This window comes from Ochotona curzoniae, unplaced genomic scaffold, assembly GCF_017591425.1.
Source record: "Ochotona curzoniae isolate NIBS_2020 unplaced genomic scaffold, NIBS_Ocur_1.0 scaffold_4505, whole genome shotgun sequence".
NCBI lineage: Eukaryota > Metazoa > Chordata > Mammalia > Lagomorpha > Ochotonidae > Ochotona > Ochotona curzoniae.
This window is the reverse complement of record NW_024467118.1, coordinates 50,901,087-50,922,328: the sequence shown is the minus strand read 5'-3', so window position 1 is coordinate 50,922,328 and position 21,242 is coordinate 50,901,087. Positions and strand designations below refer to the sequence as shown.

Genomic DNA, 21,242 nt, shown 5'->3' with positions numbered 1-21,242 from the left:
AGAGTCACCCTGGATCCCACACTTGCCTGAAGTCATCAGAAGCCTACAGCTGCCTGAGTGAATACATGTTGAACCAACAGAAGGACTGAGCAGTGGCCATTGTGCAGAAGATAAAGCATGAAATCACGGCTATGTTATGTCACTACTTGGAAGATATTTTGTAACAGGAACAAAATAAATGAAACATTATGTTCATTAAACATTTCTTTTTCTGCTCATTTAGTTCATGTTACTTTTTTAAATAATATCAAATATGAATCACTTTAATTATCTGTTATGTTTTGTGATTAACAATTCTTACAGATTAAGCATTGTCTCAGTTCATTATACTTATATTTGGCTGTCAAGATCCAACATCTTGTTCTAGATTTGATGCATCAGACTTATGTGATTCAGTACCTCATAAGAGCAAGGATTTACTGTGGATATCAGTTTTAAGTTAGTCCTGCAGTGAGATTGGATTGTTCATCTCCATTGAGCAAGCAGTCCTAATCTTTGATCATTCACAAAAATGAAAAGCCAGAATGATTCAACAGCTCTAGGGAATCATTTTGGGTGCTGTTATACTTTCTCTAGGTCCTGATGTCCCCATCCAATGGTAAACAAAGGAACCCAAAGGTTATTCCATCAAGATGGGACTTGTTCAGTCCAACAAATTGTTTTAGACACAATGATAGAACCCTGTCCATATATTTTAAATTTTAGGACTGCATATGGAATAACATCCCTTTGTAGACACTAGTCATCATTTTGACATTATATTATGATTGGAATTTTCCTGACTGTACATTTTTTTTAGTGGACTTGACAAAAATTCTCTATTGGCACATCTGCCAACACTCACATATTCATGCATTCAGTATTATTTTGTCAGTCATATCCTTGAATTTTGTACTATGCCATTATGTTTCTTTAATTTTCCAAGGATAGTACATAGAAATCTTTGAGCTGTTTTCCTATCTTTAGCATATCTTTTACAATTTTACTTGTGTAAGTTATAGAGAAGGCTTCGTGTGCTTCACATCATTTGGAGGTAGCTTTCAGACAACATGTTGGACAGCATTTATGAAGATAAGTGGGACCCTTCGGACCCCTAGTGACTTCCTCTGCACACTTTGGGGGTCAGAATGAGCTCAAGTGTATAACAGTCACAGAGATTTCCCTTTTCCATATCAATTCCAACAGTGCCCTGTCAATTAGCTACTCTCTGCCATCACCCCATCCCCAAGAGGCCTAGCTATTCTTTGAATGAGCAGACCATTTCCTGCTTAGCAGTTCAAAATTGGTTCATTCAGCCGACACACATGGAATCAATCAGTGTACCCTCATTGGAGAACAAGAACTCTGATCACAGCAGCGGTCAGTCCAGGTCACAGTTATCCTGCCAGTGGCCATTGTTATTATCACCATGAAGTTAGGAGTCAAAGTTACAGTGACACTGGATTTTAATACCTGTGTCAACAAAGACAATGTGTAGCCAACCGAGGGAGTTCATTCGCTAAGTGAATTTCAAAAGCTATAAATCTTACCAGTATTTCTGATAGTTTCAACTGCTTTGGTCCTTGTGTTTCTTTGATTAGAAATTAAGTTTTTGATTGGAAAAACATGGTTTCTGAAAATACTCATTTATATTTATTACAAGTGGATCAAGTACCCATTACAGAAGCTTAAAAAGGACATACATCTTCTTTTATTCTTATTTGATCTTTTGTAAGCCAGAATGCTATGCTAATTCAATTATTTTGGAGAAAACTGGGTGTATAAAAATTATGTCTTTGGCATAGGTTACCTGGAATTTATTTGTAATTATCACATATGGTGTCTTGATTGCTGTTTTAACAAGTACGTGTAGTTAAAGCTCCTATTTTGATGACATTCTATATCCTGTTGAGACTTTGTTCTTAAAATACTTTCTATATTATTCAAAAACATTGGAGAGAGAGAAAAAAAATGTTGGAGAGAGAGAAAAAATGAGAGAAGGAGGGAGAGAGAGAGAGAGAGAGAGAGAAGAAAATAAGCAAGAAGGAAAGAAAACAGGAAAGAAATAAAGAAGCCTCATTTCCCAAATGCCTGCAATGGCCAGCAATGGATCAAGCCAGATTCAGAATCAAGAGCCAGCAACTCTCTTCAGTTATCCTAAGTTACTAGCAGAGACCTGATCCAGTAAACCATCATCATTGCCTCCCAAGGTCTACATTGGCGTACATTAATGAACCACACCCAGCTTTTTACAGAGGCTTTTTAGATGTGGTGTTGTACTTCCAATAACAAGACTAAGATGAATAAGAAAAGCAATATGCAGCTCCTGTTCATGGACTTCTTCATTTATAAGACTCTATTGGGACCAGTGCTGTGGGATGGTGGATAAAGTTGCCATTTGTGACACTGGTATCCCACATGGGTGCTGGCTCAAGTCCTGGCTACTCAACTTCCACTTCAGCTCCCTGCTAATGCACCTGGGAAAGCAGTGGAAGATGGCTCAAGTGCTCAGTCCCTCCACCATGCGGCAGACAGAGTTAAGTTCTTTGCTCCTGGCTTTTGATCAGCCTAACTCCAGCCATTGTAGCTTTTGGGGAGTGAACTAGCAGATGGAAGATCATTCTCTTTCTCCATATTTCTCTTTGCAATTGCCTTTCAAATAAATTAAAAAGACTCTAAAAGCAAGCACCTTTATGAGCCACTTCTTTGGAGAAAGATGCATATATCCATACTGTTGCAGCAGTACAGGGGCAATCTTCTGTTTTCTCTCCCTTTTGTGAATAGGAGTTTGCATAGTGGTCCTCTTGCTTTCATTTGTATCCTTTCCTCCACCAAACCTCTTGTATACCTAAGACCATGTTGAGGTATGAGTGGGGAGAGGTACTGCGGTCCTGACTTGGAATTTTCTCTGCTGAAGAATCTTTTTTTCCATTAGTGAGAATATACTGAAATGTATATTTATGTAATAGGGCAATTGCACAGTTAATAAATCCTTGTTAAAAGAAAACTTGTACCTGAAGTTTCAGAATATATTACATCCAGATTTTTCATGCACATTTGATTTCTTGTGACTTACTAATAGCTCTGTTATGTTTAAGTGATGTCTCTTCTTATGCATTGTTTTGTATCTCACTGTGAGATGCCCTTAGCAAAATAGTTGCTATATTGAAATGCTGTCATGGTACTCTTTAATTTCACATTTGCTTAGCAAGTAACGCATGCAGCTATATAGCTAAAATAGAGTTAATCAGTAGGAGATAAAGAGGAAAGCAGAAATATATGAAGAGAACATTTATAAGTTGATTAACAAAATGGAAGTATAGAAAAACTAAAGCCAATTTATTCTCTTCTTGGAATTATTTTTAAGCACATTATAACATTTTCTGAAACAGAAAACAGAAAACAGTTCTACAAAGCATAATGGATTAGTATACTAATCCCAGTGCAAAGGTTTTACAAGTGACAGGTGCTAAATTATAACACTAATACAACATTAAAAATTCTAAATATAAATATAAATGATAAAGGAACCAAATCCACTAGATATATCAATTTATGAGGCATCATATTTACCTGTTTAGCAAAATAATATACTATTTGCATGTTCTTGTGTTGGTTTTTACATTAAATTTGTATTTAATTATGCTTTTCCCCAGAAATTTTCACTAAAAGTAAGTAAGCTGTAATGAAGTGAAGTAACTGAAGGCATGCTAATGTGAAATATTGAATAAATCTTAAGTGCTGGTTTATTTTGATTTCTAAACAATTCAATTTATTAGCATTATTTGATTATTGAAGCAGGTGACATAATAAGATATTTTTTAATGTGTATATTATGGCAAAAATGAAAGTCAATCTGTTTCCACTAATGATGATAAAAAACAAATACAACTCTTGAATATTTGAGTACAATGAGTCACTAGGGCTCATTAAGCAGTCTTTGTGAATGGAAAAAGGCACATAATACGATTTGTCAATTTTCTTAAGTGACATGTAGTATTTCTTCTTTCAAGATTTATTTTATTTATTTGAAAGCCTGAGTTACAGAGAGAAATAGTGCCAGAGATCTTCCAACAACTGTTTCACTGCCCAACTAGGTGCAATGGCCAGAACTGTGTCAACTCAAAGCCAGGAGCCAGGAACCTCTCCCAGATCTTGGGTGCAAGTGTCCAAGTGCTTGGATCATCTTCCGCTGCTCTTCTCAAGCCATCAGTAAGGGAGTGGGTCAGAAGCAGAGCAGCTGACTATAACAGGTTCCACACGCAATGTGGTTGATTCAGGCGAAGGTGTTACCAATATACCACATCACTGGCCCCATATGGTATTTCTAAATCTCAGAAAAACATTTTGAATTCTATACATGTTTAATACACTGTTCTTCTGCCAGTGAGGGTACAGATCCCCAGAATAGTTCAGTGATGTGTCCAAAACGTCAGTAAATAAACATCACTGTATCTCATTCTACCCCCAAGTCAGTAGTATATTCGAACAACAAACCTATTTCAGGTTTTATCTAATCTATAATTATGGCCTTTGCTAAATCTTGAAATAATTACCCATTATGTCAATAATTTCAGTCTAAAAAGAAGTATAAAAGCCACTATGGACCACAAAAATATTCTTGCTTCATTGCAATTATCTATATGTTTGTAATTGTTTTAAGATGTTTAACTGATTTCTCTAAATTCTACAGGCATTTTAGGCACATGAACACGGTTGAGCAACTCTGTCTAACCTTAGGGTAGCTAGAAAAGACTTTACTAATGCTCAAAATAAAGGGACTGTTTATCCATCTGAAAACTCAGAATAAACAAATTGATATTTACATATACTCTGATACAACATATAGTTTAAACTCTTTATAATTGTACCATTTTAGCATATAGTAAGGGGATTTCTTTTCTTGGCCTGCCAATTGGCACACATTTACACGAGACAGAAGAAATAACATTCCATATGCAGTGATATTTCATGGCATATTCATTACAAAATAAATTCTTGTGTGACTCAAAAGGATATCTCTCATGTAATCATGGTAAATATTATGCTGTGTAAATGTTATGGTGCTGTAGTTTTGGTGTGGAGTACTGCTGTTTAAAAGGTTACACTTCTTAGGTAATATATGCAAGTGTTGTAGTAAACAGGAAGAGAATTAGTACCTTGAATCATATTTTCTTAGTACCAGAATTTCCTGGCACTGTCCCCAGCACTGGAAAAGTGAGAGGATTTTTGTTGTGTAGCATGGAGATCACGCTTCTCTCACTAAAGCGAAGTACTTTGGCAAAGTACTTCCCTAAACTAATGTTTGGTGCCAAATTCAGCTATTTCATTTAGTAATACCTTACTGGGACTAGCATTATGGTATGCAGGACGCCAGAATCCAATATTGTGCACTGGTTCCTTTCCTGGCTGCTCTGTTCCCAATCCAGCTTCTTACTGATGTTCCTTGTGGAAAAATTCCCTCTCCATATCACACATTACCAGAACATTTTGTCACCCTTTGAGCGTTTCACTTCTTATTACCTGTTTCTCAAAAAAAAAAAAAAAAAAAAAAGGAAAAAGTGTTCCTGGGGGATTTTGAGTTCCTTGAGGAAAAAGAAGACCATATCTTACTCATTTCTATCTCTTTTAATGTTCTTCCTATAGTTTCAGAAATATTCATCTGACTATATGGGTGAATAAGTCACTAACGTTGACAATGTTTTGGTTCAGGAAATGATAATTTGTGAGTTTCTTAGCAGTAGAAAACCTGTCACCTCATTGCTCACGGGAGTTGTGTTAATTGTTGCTTAGTAGTCACTAGAATTGGACCAAGGTTTGCTCTTAGTGGACTCAGGGAAAAACACTGAAGGGAATGACGTTTGTCTTTATCCTTTTTGCCCAGTTCTTTTCAGCTTCACTTTCTCCTGAACTTACATATACATAGAAGGTGTTGTCACAGATACCTACTCCCTAGATCAACCACCTAGTGTAGGAACCCTTTGGCATAAATTTCTTCTGTCTTTATGTCCTTAACAATCTCAGAGATATTTGACTATTATAGGTACTCTTGAAGTAAAGCTTCTAAGAAATCAATTTCCGATTTCAAATAGCATGATAAGGTAATTGAGTGACCTTTAAGCAAAAGCTAATCTTTTTTCTTTCCCCTTTCTCCATGTAAATTCCATTTCCACTGGACCAACCCAAGTACTAGGTCAGCTTTTACCAGGTTATGATTCATTTCACAGCATTCAGTTGAAATATATCCTTGAGGAAGAACGTGGCAAACATATCTACACAGAAATGTACTTCATTGGGCCTGACAGAACTTAAGTCTTCAAAGCAAAGTAAAAATGATGATGTGTTTGTAATGGGCAAAGCTGAACTTACTGCTACCTAAGTAACTTTGCCTCAGAGCAGAAATACTGTAGATACTGTTAAATGAGAAAGACTTCAGATTTATTAAATGGGCATGTATTGAGAATAAGGGGATTGAATCTGCCTAGAGAGGAACTTAATGAGACTTACTGTGTTGGGCTCCTTATGTCAGGCATCATGATTTTGATAGTGGAATAAATCATTAATTGCAAGTGAAATAGCTGAAACTTGGCATTTTATGTTTGCTAAGCATCATGCATCAAAGATAGTAGCCTTCAGGATAAATGAAAATGGTCTCCAACACTAGTTTTGACTATACGATATGTACTTGTATATGTGAAATACAAGTAACTTATTTCGTGAAGGGGTTGCAGACTGTGTCTAGGGAAAAGACTGATGGTTTGCATTCCACCCTTTACTTATACTATGTTTTCACTTTCCTTTAGGTTTCAATACATTTTACTTGAAAAAATTCAAATGTACTTCCGTTTTTTAATTTATGTATAGGTAGACTCAAGTTGTAAAAAAAAGTAAGCATAGCCATAACAATGGAGTGAAAAAATGTGGTGTATAAAGTGGCAAACATGGTTTTAGAAACTGTGGTTCCAAGCTGTCCTTATAACCCCATGTTTTCAGTGCTTTGGACATTCATAACCATTTTGGCTTCAGTATTCAGCTATTCTACAGTTCATCTAAGTGATAAGGTGTTTCTTTTGGAAAGCTCTAAGAAAAATAATCCTTTCGATTATTTTTGAATTATGAAGGAATAAATGTACCAACAACTAAAATAGCTGAACAAAACCATTTAAAATCTGGAATGTGGTTAGGCCTCCAAAGAAATAACTACATTTAAAGGAAATAATATGAAGTGTGCGAAATCGAATAGCTTTTTCTAAGTGCCTTATTGGCATTTACTGAAGGTAGACTCAAAGTTAACAGATAGTTCTGTGGCTTGTGTTAGCTACAACTGCTGAACAGTCTATTTAAGGACATTTGTAATCTTCTGGAATGATGATTTGACTTTGAATATGTAAGCAATCATTGACACATTTTGTACATCATTCAAGTGTGTACTTCAGATGACAGGTCTGCTTGAAATGAAATGGAATATCATCTTTCTACATATGCTGGAATCTTTGTTCTATTTTAATCATCTCCGCTGAGGCTTTGAGTATAGAAAGGCCTCATTCAAACTAATGATTTCTCTGCTGGAATAAAATAAGCCCTCCCGCATCATTTGTAGTCTAATGGTTCCAGCTTCATGCGGTGCAGATCTCTCCTACTCCTACATTAAGTGTGTTCACACCTCATTCATCTTTTGTGTCATGGATTTTTTCCTTCACAAAATAAAAATTTAATAAATCTAAAATTTACCCACCCATTTATGTGTTGAAATATATTCTGCTTGGGTGGTTTTGTAGAAAATAGAATTTAAAATACCCCACATGTGTATGTATTCTTTATACTTCTCCAAAGAAGAATATGGTTCCCATCCCCAGGATATTTGTCTGAATTCTTAATTTTTACCATCTACTTAAATATAGAAACACTTTAATACCATGTAACAAAACTATTTTAACTCTAAAGTAAAAGACTCAATATGTTTGTTGTTTTGGTAGCTATGATACAATTTAAAACTTAGGGAAATTTTAATGGATGATTCAGATATGTTTCTTACTTTGTTTCTTCCTATCCATACCATATTGTTTTTCAACCTTACTTGTTTTAAATTACTACTTAGTTATTCATATTATTTGAAATGTAGAGAGACACTGAGGAAGAGAAAAAGAGAGAGAGAGAGAAAAGGAAAGAATATGCAGGCACTTCCATCTGCTGTTTGACTCCCAGAAGACTGCAACATGTACAATGGGGCAGGGATTAAAACGGGCTTTGCATGGGTGGAAAGAACCTACCTCTCTATTTAAAATTGCAACCTGTGTATGTTACAGATTTTCATGTCTCCTGATTCTGCTCCATTTTGATGTGAAGAATTCGTTGTCCATGACCTACAATATACTTGACTTATTGTAGTCATTGTTTTCTGCTTCCTCTTGCTAGAAAGTAAATTCCAGCCAGCAAGGTTTTTGATTTGCTTTATACGCTGATGTGTTGCCTAAACAGATCAAATAGTAGAATAGCACATACCACATAGCAGGCCTCAGGTAAAATTTTTTGAATGTAAGGAATACACAGTCATCTCTCTTCATGGGTTCTGCATCAGAGATCAAACTATGCCCCCCAAAATGTGTGTATGTACTGAACTTGTAAGGACTTCTTTTTTTTAAGATTTATTTATTTTGGTTGGAAAGTCAGACATATAGCGAGAAGAGACAGAGAGGAAGATCTCCTTTCCGATGACGATACATTCCCCAAGTGCCTGCATTGGCCGGAGCTACGCCAGTCCAAAGCCAGGAGCCAAGACCTTCCTTCAGGTCTCCCACACAGGTACAGGGTCCTAAGGCTTTGGTCCATCCTTGATTACTTTCCCAGGCCACAAGCAAGGAACTGAATGGGAAGCAGGGCTGCCGGGATTTGTTGTCCGTATACTTCAAACAATGCAGGATAGTAAATATTGTACATTATTTAGATTGTATTAGCTACTACAATTAATCCAGAGATGATTTCAAATATGTGGAATACTGTGTATATATTACATATGAATAGTTCATACTTTTACATGAGACGTGAGAATCAACTGGCCTCGAATTAACCCACTGGGAATGTAGAGGATGACTGCATTATCAAATGGAGCCTAACATTTTAAAAGTCAATAGTGGGCCCGGCGCGATAGCGTAGTGGTTAAGGTCCTCACCTTGCATGCCCAGGATCCCATATGCGTGCCAGTTCTAATCCTAGCGGCCCTGCTTCCCATCCAGCTCCCTGCTTGTGGCCTGGGAAAGCAGTCGAGGACGGCTCAAAGCTTTGGGACCCTATGCACGTGGGAGACCGGGAAGGAGTTCCTGGCTCCTGGCTTTGGATCAGCTCAGCTCCAGCCATTGCAGCTGCAAAGGGAGTGAATCACTAGATGGGAGATCTTCCTCTCTGTCTCTACTCCTCTCTGTATATCTGAATTTTCAATAAAAATAAATAAATAAATCTTTTTTTTTCGTTTTTTTTTATTATTACATTGCATTATTGACACAGATTTTTTTGGCACTGGGATTCCCTCTAAATAAATCTTTTTAAAAAGTCAATAGTATCTAGAAATATTTTTAGTGGTAATAAATAACTTTTAAACTTTTGGTCCAAAGTCCTTTGTCATGACTACTCAGATTTTTTCCATATTAAGTTTGAATGTAAAATTCTAGAATCAGTCTTTGATTTGAATTAGAAATATGTTACTGTTCATAGGATGTGAAGCTGATTGATCCAAAATTGCTGTATATACTAGTATTTAACCCTGAATATTATATAAAACAGGATGGAAGAATGTTTATACCCAGACCTTCTTTTTGGTTTTTATTGTTCTTCAAGATCAGTGCCTCCTAGACGCCTCATCTAAATAACCTCCTTATAACATTTCAATGGGTAGGCACAGTAGTTTGACTGAAGTTTAAATGTGACAGAAGTAATTTCTTACATTTAATCAACCTGACCAGTCTTCTTAGAGTCTGGGGAATGTAGCCTGTGTCTGTCTCTGCAACAAGACACGCAGAATAAACAAAGAAAAAATACAAGTTTGGAGGCACAATACACATATTACATTCTAATAGGGCTTCTCATGTCAAGTTTATCTGTACTGGGAGAAGAAAACATCAACATCCCATCTTCATTGGAGCATCTGGAGATGGAAGCCTAGGATTATCCTGCCTTTTTTGCAGGAGAGGTTGTAGGAGACTCAGCAGCTGTTTACCCGAGTTTTAATGGAATTCTCCATAGAATCCTGCTCTAACCTTAATATAACAGAGACCTAACTATTTTCCTAATTCATGTTTTTGTAAATTATGTTGTTCCATTCTAGTTTTTAAATAATATTTAAAGCCTGCTCTTAATCTAATTTTTCCAACATTTATTTTATTTATAGGTGGCTTTCCCTTAGTGAATTAGAAATTTTAGAGCATTGATACTTAATACTAGCCAAAAAAAAAAAAATCTCAGAAAGGAGCTGTCCTGCATCTTTCATATCTACTAATTCTTCACTGTCTTATCCCTACTTGATTGGCATACTGGACTTGGACTGTCCCAGCATTGATGTGTGTCCTATCTATCCTATCCCTGTGGATAGACTTCTCAGTTTCAAATTGTTGTAAGACCATTTAGAACCATCTATTAGTAAAATAAATCCAGTTTCATCTTACTTCACTTAATAAGCACCAGGCTTTGCCCTTACCAGTTGGTATCTTGAGAATTTAATTCTGATCTATTCTGGTCAGAATTTTCTCGTAGCTGCTTGAATTGTGATATTATCTTATATTATATTCCCAAAGTATTGTTTTATAAGAGTCTGTCAACACATTATTTTGAGCAGTTTTACCATGTCTGTGATAAAGTAAACATGTAAATTATTTCTTAGCAAAATGTAAATAAACAAAACTATGCATCAAAAATAATGCCAAGTGAATGACTGTTTATCAAATACGTTTAAATACTTTTAAATCAAGGGCCACATACTGTATACAGGGAGTTTTGTTTGAAACATGAGCCGCTTTTGAAGAACTTACCTGTGCCATTCATGTTCAAACCTTGTCTTACAAGTGGCATGAGTAACTGCTTGTTGTGGGTGGTGCTTAGCACGCAGTTTAACCTGGGCCAAGTACAAGGTTTTGTCATCATCGACGGCAAAGCTTATGCCGTCCTGCACTCTCAGGCAAGTTGCTTCCATGTGTGTTAGTTACGCTTTGTCTTGTAGGTCTCAGGCCATGCTTGCTTTTAATATTCTACACTGAATATAACCTGGCATCTAAATCACACTTAATGGATTTTAGAGGATTGAAGTGAGATTCATTGGAAAGCCTTGAGAAGTGATATTCTGGCCATTTGCTTCTAAGTTTTGATGCCTAGATTAGCCATTCAGAAATGTCAAGTAATGCTCTGTTACCGAAGTGGGGACTCTTGAGGTTAAGTGACCACTCTTATGGAGGAGGACACTTGAATTTTATGTTTGGCAGAGGTCATTAGCCTGCATGAAATATCCAAGTGCCAGGAGGCCAGCCCCATTTGTTTGCCCCTTTCGAGGAGTGTCAAGCCTTCATGAGACAGTTATGGTGAATATGCAAATCATCTTGCTAGTTTCACAGTTTCTACAGAATGATAAGTAATACTGTGTTTATATAGAAAACATCATAAGGCACGAAAATCCTGATTCATGTCATATTTGACAACCGAAATAAATTCATGTCTAAGAACGTGTTCCAGAAATTCAGGTTGCTTTTCCTCATGCACATTGGAATGATGAACCACAATGGGATATATGACCTTATTTGGGATTTTATGTATCTGGCTTAAATTTGAATTATTGTTCAACTAACATACTAATCTCTTCTTAACTGATTGGATATCATTTCTTTGGTGTCCCGACATTGCCCAAAGTCTGATAAATGTTACAGAAATAGGATTGCCACCTAGCTATGCCCAGATTTTCTTGCCTAAGCTAAACATTCTATCACACATTTATTTTGTGCTTGAAAGTGAGAAGAAGGCGTCTGTTGCTATCCAAGCAAATCTTGCATGCTTGAAAAAAATATAATTCCTGTTGGATCATGTGGTTTCTGTCCATGAGGAAACATAGTCTAAGCTTTTTTTTTTTAAACTGGAAAGTATTTACCGAATATCGTCATATGAATTGCAAATGGTTTGTTTATGTGTTCTTTAGTTTGTCCTCTTGTGCCCTGTCTGGTGTGTGGGCACATAATCTGTAGCCTCCCTCTAGGCATTTAAGAAAATGTTTCAGGTGTTTGCTCCTGGTCATGGTCTGTAACTTTAGGGCAGAGGTTATCAAAGAGTAATTTAGCTCTCAGCCTTTTGTTCCTTCTCATTTCTATTCTTGCACATTTCAAAGAAAAAAAAATACTACTACTGTAACAGTCCAGGAGTCATGTCCAAAGCCTTCTTCCTTTATGAAGGAGATTTTTATGGACTCAAAACTTGGGCAGAAGTATCTTTTCAGAGTAATAATTAATGCAATAAAGGAAAGTCAAAGTCCCTGTTCTTCCTCATGATTTATTCATGAACACTGTGCCAAGCATCCTTCTGAAATTGCAAATGAAGAGATGCTTTCAGGTCTCACCATCTTTCTGAAAAAAGGAGACATCCCACTCAACAGGCTGTTAGTTTTTGTTTATTAGACTACAAATTACTTTAGGAAAAAGGTTAAATTTAAAACAAAAATAACATGGCCCCTAATTTGCTTTTTCTATGTTGTTTTTTTCTTCCAAAATAACCAGACTATTTTCTTACTCAGAATTCAGTAGCCTCATATTACAAATGCTTGGCTACATACTTTTCAGCTGAAACCAAAGACTAAAATTTGATTCCTGTCATCCTTATCTTTTATAGGCATGTAAATGGATGTGTAGATTGTTAAATCACTCCTAGCCAATGAAATTTGAGGGAAAGCTTTAAAGAAGCAGGACCAGAGGCTTCTAGGATTTTTTTTTAATCATAAGAAGATTCTGAAAGAGCTAGTTCTTTTAGTCTTTTGTTATATGTGGAGTGATTCCTGGAGTTGTTCAGACATCTTTGTATCATCAAGATGAGACCCATATACTAAGCACGAAAGAGCCAAGAGAATTACAAAGTAGTGATGCTCTGTAAATACAAGGCCAGATGTTGCACTATCCCTGAACTTACTGTCTGTGGGGTAATAAATTCCTGAACTATTTAAGTCAATTTGAGTTGGTTTTCCTATTAATGTAGATCAATAATAACAATAAAATAGCATTTCTGATTACAAGTCATCTGCTTTTATTGTACAGTGTGACTGATGGCAGAAAACTTCTCAGCACATCTTTTAAACATGAGTTTTTGGCGTTGTTTCCTCAGTGTTTTAGTCACTTTATTTGTGGCATGCAAAATATTTTTGCACCAGATTCTCAAATTATACAATCTGCCAATTTACCAAGGCAGTCAGACCTGTCACTTCTCCACACTCCATTCACATGGAATACCTACAATCAGATGTCGGGAAAAGTGCAAAGTAACAATTAATTGATTTTTTTCACCTAAACATACACTTATTAGTGTTATATTGTTACTAACACCAATTTTTATGTCTGATATCCCAATATATCTAACACTTATATTTAACTTCTGAAACAAGCATGAGTTCCTTTAGATTTAGTGTTTTGATATCATTCCATAACAAATTGGAAAAGAACAAAATTCATGTTTTTTACGTGGTTTTCAGACAGTAAGGACCTAATTCTAACAATTTTGGCATCTTTTGTATAATAGCTGCTGGTTATTAATTTCTTAGCATGGACTAGGTAATACACACACACACACACACACACACACACACACATCCCAGACATGCCTATCATAATACAGGCCAATGAAATGAACACTAACTAGGAAATGGAAACCAAAAATGATGTTAGTTGATTACTGTCCTGCAGTATCATTTGTGGTTGTAACTATCTGAGCATCACTAAATTTTTATTTTTAAAAATAATGCTTAATTTTAGTCTCTGAAACTTTATTTTATTTTTGTAAAATAATTCACCTGATGTAAAATTTGGGCAATGCTAGAGTATATACCCTGAAGAGTTTTGAAAGTGATTGTTTAGTTTGAGCAATATGAAGCCCTATATTTCTATTACCTTAATATAGATATAATTTCTCTCTGAAGCAGTTCAGTTAGAGGTGACTGGTCCTTCATACTGAACATTCCCATATGTTATCATTGTTGTTCTTATCCTTAGACCAAAGGAAAATTCACTTGCATTGCAGTGGGGAAGAGTGGCTGGCCATAACTTTATTGTAACCCCTTGAACGTGTCAGAGAAAGGTTTTAGTACAGGAAGGATGCTGTCATCGCCTCTGTCATCAGCTCTCAGAGAGAAGGGTTAGTTGTATGTGCAGTTACCCTGAGCCACAACAGAGTGTAAGTGGGAGAAATCATAGACAGATTGAAATAGTTCTTGGTTGAGCTTCAACACTCAAAGTAGAGACAGGAACTTGTTGAAATACATAGTTTTCTCAGAATTTGGCACACCTGAGTCAACATTTTCCCCTTCAGTGTTGTATCATAGCAAACAAGGCAGTCAGTAAACATGCTTGGGAGTAGCACTTACCCTGAATTCAGTAGAGTGAGGTACACAGACGGGCTGTGTGACATGTAGGTAGGTATGAACAGAGGGGTTTGGGCTCATAAGTCGCAGTGTGCATACACACACACACACACACACACACACACACACACACACCAGAGAAGATGGGGAACAACACATTTACTTTTGATTAATGCTAATTCTGTGTGATTCTTAATGCAGTAAAATGTGATTTCTAAGGCTCTTGCTTCTTGAAATATATGAAACAGGTTAATTATCGCTGTGAGTAGTTGAAAGGATTCTGAAACTGCTTTAAAGCCTGTGCATTGGAACACAAATTTCTCAGAACAGATAGTGTTGAGAAGGGGGGACAGTTTGTCTGAATAACATTAGGGAATTCTTGTTAATAAAGTAAACCACCTGATTTCCTGCAGGTCTTTTAATAATTTTAATATATTTTCGAAGTATGTTATATCATAGAAACTTCCAAAGTTATATTATCTAGCAGATCTTGGACTCTACAGAAAATTCAGTAGGAAATCCTAAACTGACAATGTCTTGGCCCCTTTAAGTAAAGAAATTTGCTATATTGGTACACATGTTTTCAGACTTATTACTCTAGACTTGACTTTTTGAGTCTTTAGTGGACAATTATGGTCACACCAGATCTTTTGTGAAGTAAAACAAAATATTTGACTTCTCTTGTTTCATTCTACCTCATCCTGGTAAGGCAGCCAATCCTACAATATGACTTTACTATTCCATCTTAATTAAATGTGTGTCTCAATCCCATATCTCAAGAAATGATTTGTCTGAACCAAAATCATATCTCTAGCTATCTGTTGAAAAGTTCACTGTGGTAGGTATATTTAACTCATGCTCAAATTTCATCCTTAATGGATCGTCTAGCTGATCCCTAAACCAATAATAATATAACAACTGCCATATAGCCAGATGTCTTATTTTGGCAAAGACTACAGCTACTAACATTAATTGAGCCATCATGTGCTAAGTCACTTAACATTTGGTATATTAGTTAATCCTAACAATAAGCAGGCATTTGTTTTTATTCCAATTCAGAAACTTTACAAAAAAGTTCCATAAAGATTGTGCAACTCTTCAAAGGTTCTTCCATAATAAATTTTAGAGACAACATATATACCAATAGGATTTTTATTTTGAGTTCATGGGTTTAGATATAACTATTTCATCTCATGATTTATTAACTATTTCTGTCTACAATAATATCATTTCCTAGTAACAGAAGTTTAATAAAAATATCAACTTCAAATTTAGACAAAATTCAGTCATTAAATATCTGTGAATCTTCCTTCAATCTATTATTTATATTCATTCCATTCATTTCATTTCTGTGCCCAATACTATATCCTTGATTTTCTAGATTTCAGAAAAACTAGAATCCTGACCTTTTAGATCCCTTTAAGTTCTTCTCCAACACAATTTGTACAGTCTCCACATTAAACACTTATAAACATTGCTCATATAACATACATCACATTGATACTTAAATATCTATTCTATCTTTTAAACAATATTTACTTAAAATTTTTTATTTGAAAGGCAAAATTATAGAGAGGAGACACAGGGAGAGACAAATCTTCCATCTCCCGGTTCACTTGCCAAATGGCTGCAGTGATCAGAACTGGGCCAGTTTAAAGCCAAGAGCCAAGAGATTCTTCCAGGTTTCCCACCAAGGTGCTAGACTCCAACAACCTAAGCCATTCTCTGCTGCTTCCCCGGGTCATAAACAGGGATCTTGATCTAAAGTGGAGCAGCGAGGACACAAAACAGCACCAATAGGAGTTGCCTGCACCTCAGGCTGAGGCTTAGCCTGCTATGTCATGGCACTGGTCCCTGTTCTATATTCTTAAAAATAAATTCCAGAACCCATAAGTGATATTATGAAACTCTCAGCATGTGATTGTTCTTATTCTTCTCATCTAAACTTCAGTATCAACACAGATATGTTAATCAGGGCTTTAATATACCTTTAAAATTTTTTTTGATTAATCAATTTCATTTCATTTTACGACAGAGTTTCATAGGCTCAACTCCCTCCCTATACTCTCCCCCATGGTGGATTCCTCCACATTGTTGTGGTAGTACAGTTCAGATCCAGTCATAATTCCTTCATTGCAAATATGTACCATGCATAAAGTACAGCATCTTATTGTCCAGATAAATTCAACAGTTTCTTGGGGAGACCATCTCTGTTCTGGTTCCTAATCAATCTGTTATGGACAATTACTCCCTTGAAGAACAGATTGTTCTTTATGCATCAGTAATGTCAAAGTTTGTGTTTTCTTTTGTTCTTTTCTTGTTTTTCTTTTGGTAGAGCTCTTCCACATTACCTTCCCCTAGAAAAGGTACCCTACTCCACTGCTTGTGTGATTGTACACTTGTGCAGCCACTTGGCAGTCAGTATGGAGAGTGCTCAGGCAATGGAAAGTTAATCTACCACATGGCCCACCAACCGCTGTCCTGGAAATATATCCTAAAGAAGTGAAATCTACATATGAGAAGTCAACCTGCATCCTTATATTCATTGCATCACAATCAACAATAGCAAAGACATGGAAGCAACCTAAATGCCCAATGAAAGAGGACTGGATAAATAAACTGTAGTACATCTACTCTATGGAATACTAATCACCCATTAAAATAACGAAATTCTACCACTTGCAACAAAGTGATCCCAATTGAGAACCACTTTTCTCAGTGAAATAAGCCAGTCCCTGTAGGACAAAAATCATATGTTCTCTCTGATATGACAACTTTCATCCAAAATATAAAATAAAACGTTATGAAGGTAAAGAAGTAGACAGTTGTAATCTCCTAAACGAATGACTTAATACAGAGCAGAGTACCAAGAATCAAAGAACTGCAATATGCATCTCTACTCCCAAATAAAAATAGGCCCCCAATAAAACTGTTAAATATTACCTTAACAACAGAATACAAGACTCTGCCATGCTTACACCTGCAATGCCATGACACACGTGAAGAGCAGAATGCTGGATCGAGACTGTAGCTGACAGACTGTATTATTGTAAAACATAGGGGACAGTTGTGGGGTGGGGAAGAAAGAAAGGAGAGGGAGGAAAAGGAGAAAGCCCTATAGCTAAAAAACGGTGTAATGCAAAGTAAGATTTTTTTTTAAAGTTAACATTTCCCTTCTTGGTCTAACCTTGAATGCAGTTTGCCAGTTTAGATAGTGTACTTTTTAGGATCTGGACCTACAGCACATGGCTCACTTGTTCACTTACTAAATAACTGTCTGGTGGATAATATTTGTTTTTCATGCTATATTTTGGGTTCAGGAGCTCATTTATTACATTATAAGGAGTAAGGGAAGTACAATAGTCTATTGAAGCTTCCATCCCCTTAGTATCAGGTTGATGCGCAGGAGTATAGGGATAAACTGATATTTTACACTCTGAATTTAGTGATAAAATAATTTGAGAAAACTATTCAAATAAGCATATTTTAAATTCAAACCCTCACTAAAGAAGTGAGGAAAACTAATACACAATTTTTAGAATAGTTTAAATAGCCTCTGCCCTGGATAACCTCTGCCTTAGAGAGCCACACAGTTAGATTTAGGTTAATTTGGGGTGTTGCAGAGCAATTGGATTGAGTATTTTAAAATATCAGTAATCTCCTAGTTTTGTTTGATATAAATTACATTATCAGTTTACCCAGGAATGCTGAGGCTGACTTTACTAAGTTTTGAGCAACATAAATAGTGCTTTCTCTTTATAAATACAATGATAGCATTTTTCTGCAATTTATTCAAGCGTGTCTGTGTCTACATGCAGAGAGATATGGAAAACTGAAAGCATTATGAAATTTAGTTTGATTAATTACTTCATTATGGCTTTGGTTTTCCATCTCCCTCTGAGAGTGAAACATAGCCAAAATATAAATTGTCTGAAATATACCAAGCATTAAATTACATGTAGGTCTTTAAAAAAAAAAGAAAGAAACCTTGAAAATCCCATGAATGATATCACCAAAAAAATATTAATCCTCTACTAGTGGAGGAAAATTATGGATATTTGCTGAAATCAGTTTTCATCTTCAAGTCAGGAGGATAATGTTTTATTTTGTGTTTCATTAAATGAGAAAAACCTAGTTTTATTTTCTCCTCTGTGAACAAATGTACGCTGAATATCCCAGGGCAAATTCTCCTGGTTGTAGGTTCATAATTCAGCCTACACAAATGACCTAAAATGATCCACAATTGGATTCTTACAAATGCCAGGCTCATGGATTGGACCTGGGTGGAAATGTTGAAAAGGCGTTTCAAAGTCTGGATGCCATTTTTGTATATGGACAAAGTTGCCTGCTTCTATTACATTTCATACACTTTAGAGAGAGTTTGGCATGAAATTAAAGAAAACCTCCATCCTTTTGTAGTTAGTACCTTGTAGACCTTGAGATCCAGTGTCATTTATTGCTATGCACACATGAAGTTAACTATCAGTCTGCATTGAGAAGAGCCCCAGGCCAACAATCATCTGTCTTTAAATTGAGGTACAGCAGCTCATGGACTGTCATTACCCTGGGAGAAGACTGCAGGTCTGCAGTGGAGAAACACACACGCTCAGTGGGCAACACCTTTTCATTCTTCCCCCTCTTGTCTCTTTGACCTTGAGGAATACCAAATCCAAAATTCCCATTTCTTAATAAAAATCTGCAAGAAGGTTGATGGAACACACTTGTGATAATTGCAACATGAGGCTCCCATTTCCACTTAAGAGAATGATCTGCTAAGCAAGGTCAACTGAAAGGTGGTGGCCACCTCTTTGCTGCCCTTGAGCATACTGACTGGAGTAACCCAGCATTGAAAGGCTCCTTTGATTACAATTTGATGTTTTGAAATAAAGAGATGGGCATTTAAAGCCATTAAGTATACATGTATGTGTGTGATAAGAAAACCACTTCTGGCATAAAAAAAAAAGAAATTATTGTATGTCAACATAGTGAAATTGAAAATTAGAGGATTGAATTTTGTTGATTTTGTTTTGTGGTTTTTCATTTAAGGGGATGTATCATATCCAGAGGGGAAGATACAATGCAGTGTGCATCTCTACTCCCAAATCAAAGATAGACTCCCAATGAAACTGTTGAATGCATATCTACAATGTAATGTTGAACTCTATGGCATTGTCCATGCCTACAATGTCAGGATACACTTAAATAGCAGAATGATGGACTTATGACTGAATGTGAAGGACTTTACAGTTGTAATGCCATGGGAGGAAATTAGTGGCAGGGGGATTAGGAAGTGGGAAGGGGCATCCAGGAGCCTATGCAATTGTGTCATGGAATAACAAAATAAATAAATGAAATTAAAAAAAAAACATTTATTTTAAGGTGGTATTCTCATTAGTAAATTAATTTTCATGATTTTTAATTTGAATTGACACTTCTAACATTATACACGTTATGTTGATTTCTGAAATTCTGAGTATGCTTCTATGTTAACATATCTATGAGAAATCTTCATAAAGGCATGAGTTATGTGATAGCCATGCTTGGAAATTTGTCTAATATGTCCTTGCTCAAAATCAGTGCTTAAAAGAAATTAAAGTAATAATGAATTATACTTAAGTAACTGCCCAGAACTTATAACAAGTTTACACCAAAAAGCATAATTATGCATACATCCCCCTTTCACTCTCAAAAGTGTTCTGTTGTGGGGAAGGGGAGATTGTTGTGGTGTAGCAAATTATGCCTCTGTCTGTAGTGCTGACAACTCATACAATTGCTAATTAGAGACCTGGCTGCTCCACTTCTTATCCTGCTCCATGATAATGTGCCTGGGAAAGCAATGGAAAACGGCCCAAATGCTTGGGTCCCTTTATCCAAATGGGAGAGCCAGAAGAAGCTCCTGGTTCCTGGCATTTGTCTAGCTCAGCCCTGACTATTAAGATCAATTAGGGAGTGGAATAACAGACAGAAGACTCTCTCCTGTCTTTCTGTAATTCTGTACCAACCAAAGTCTTGGCTGCTAGTCTTATGATCCAGCCCCACGCTAGTGTGCCTTTGAAGGAATCACAAGATGGCTCTGGCCCTTACATGGGAGACTTTGGTATGGCCCAATCCTGGTTATTGCATCCATTTGGGGAGAAAGCCAGTGGATGGAAGACTATTTTGTCTGTCCCTCCCTCTAATTTTGACTTTTCAATAAATAAAAATACATCTTAAAAAGAAAAAAAGTTACTACCCTGTAATACTTTATGAGGGCTATAGGCAGTAGTCATTAATGGTTTCAGAAGGCTACCCAAATGCATGAGTCCAAGTGAATGTTCACACACATTTTCTTTGGAAAAAATCACATAAAAGATTCAGGATATTTAATTATACTAATGAATTACTAATGTGTTTTAAATATGGGCTGAAATAATTAAAGATGAAATGATATAATATGCAGAACACGTCTTAATACTCATCTATTAACTCCAGGAGCACAGGTAAATGGAAGGACTCTGAATGAAAGGATTAGCTATGCAGACAATCTCCAGTTTAGAATGGTTCCATTTATAACCTTTCAAGTTTACCATCGTGTAAAAGTGGTGTGCATTAGTTAACCTTATTTTTTGAATTTTGATCTTTGCACAGGCTGGCTGCACGCTGTCTCCTAATTGTGGGCAGTTGCAGGGAACATGGC

The 21,242-nt window shown here is 36.2% G+C and overlaps 1 pseudogene; it reads right to left on the bottom strand.

The window, feature by feature from the left end:
• Window positions 1-11,158, bottom strand: part of LOC121146403 — an 86,705-nt pseudogene extending 75,547 nt beyond the window's left edge.
• Window positions 11,159-21,242: the final 10,084 nt, after the last annotated feature.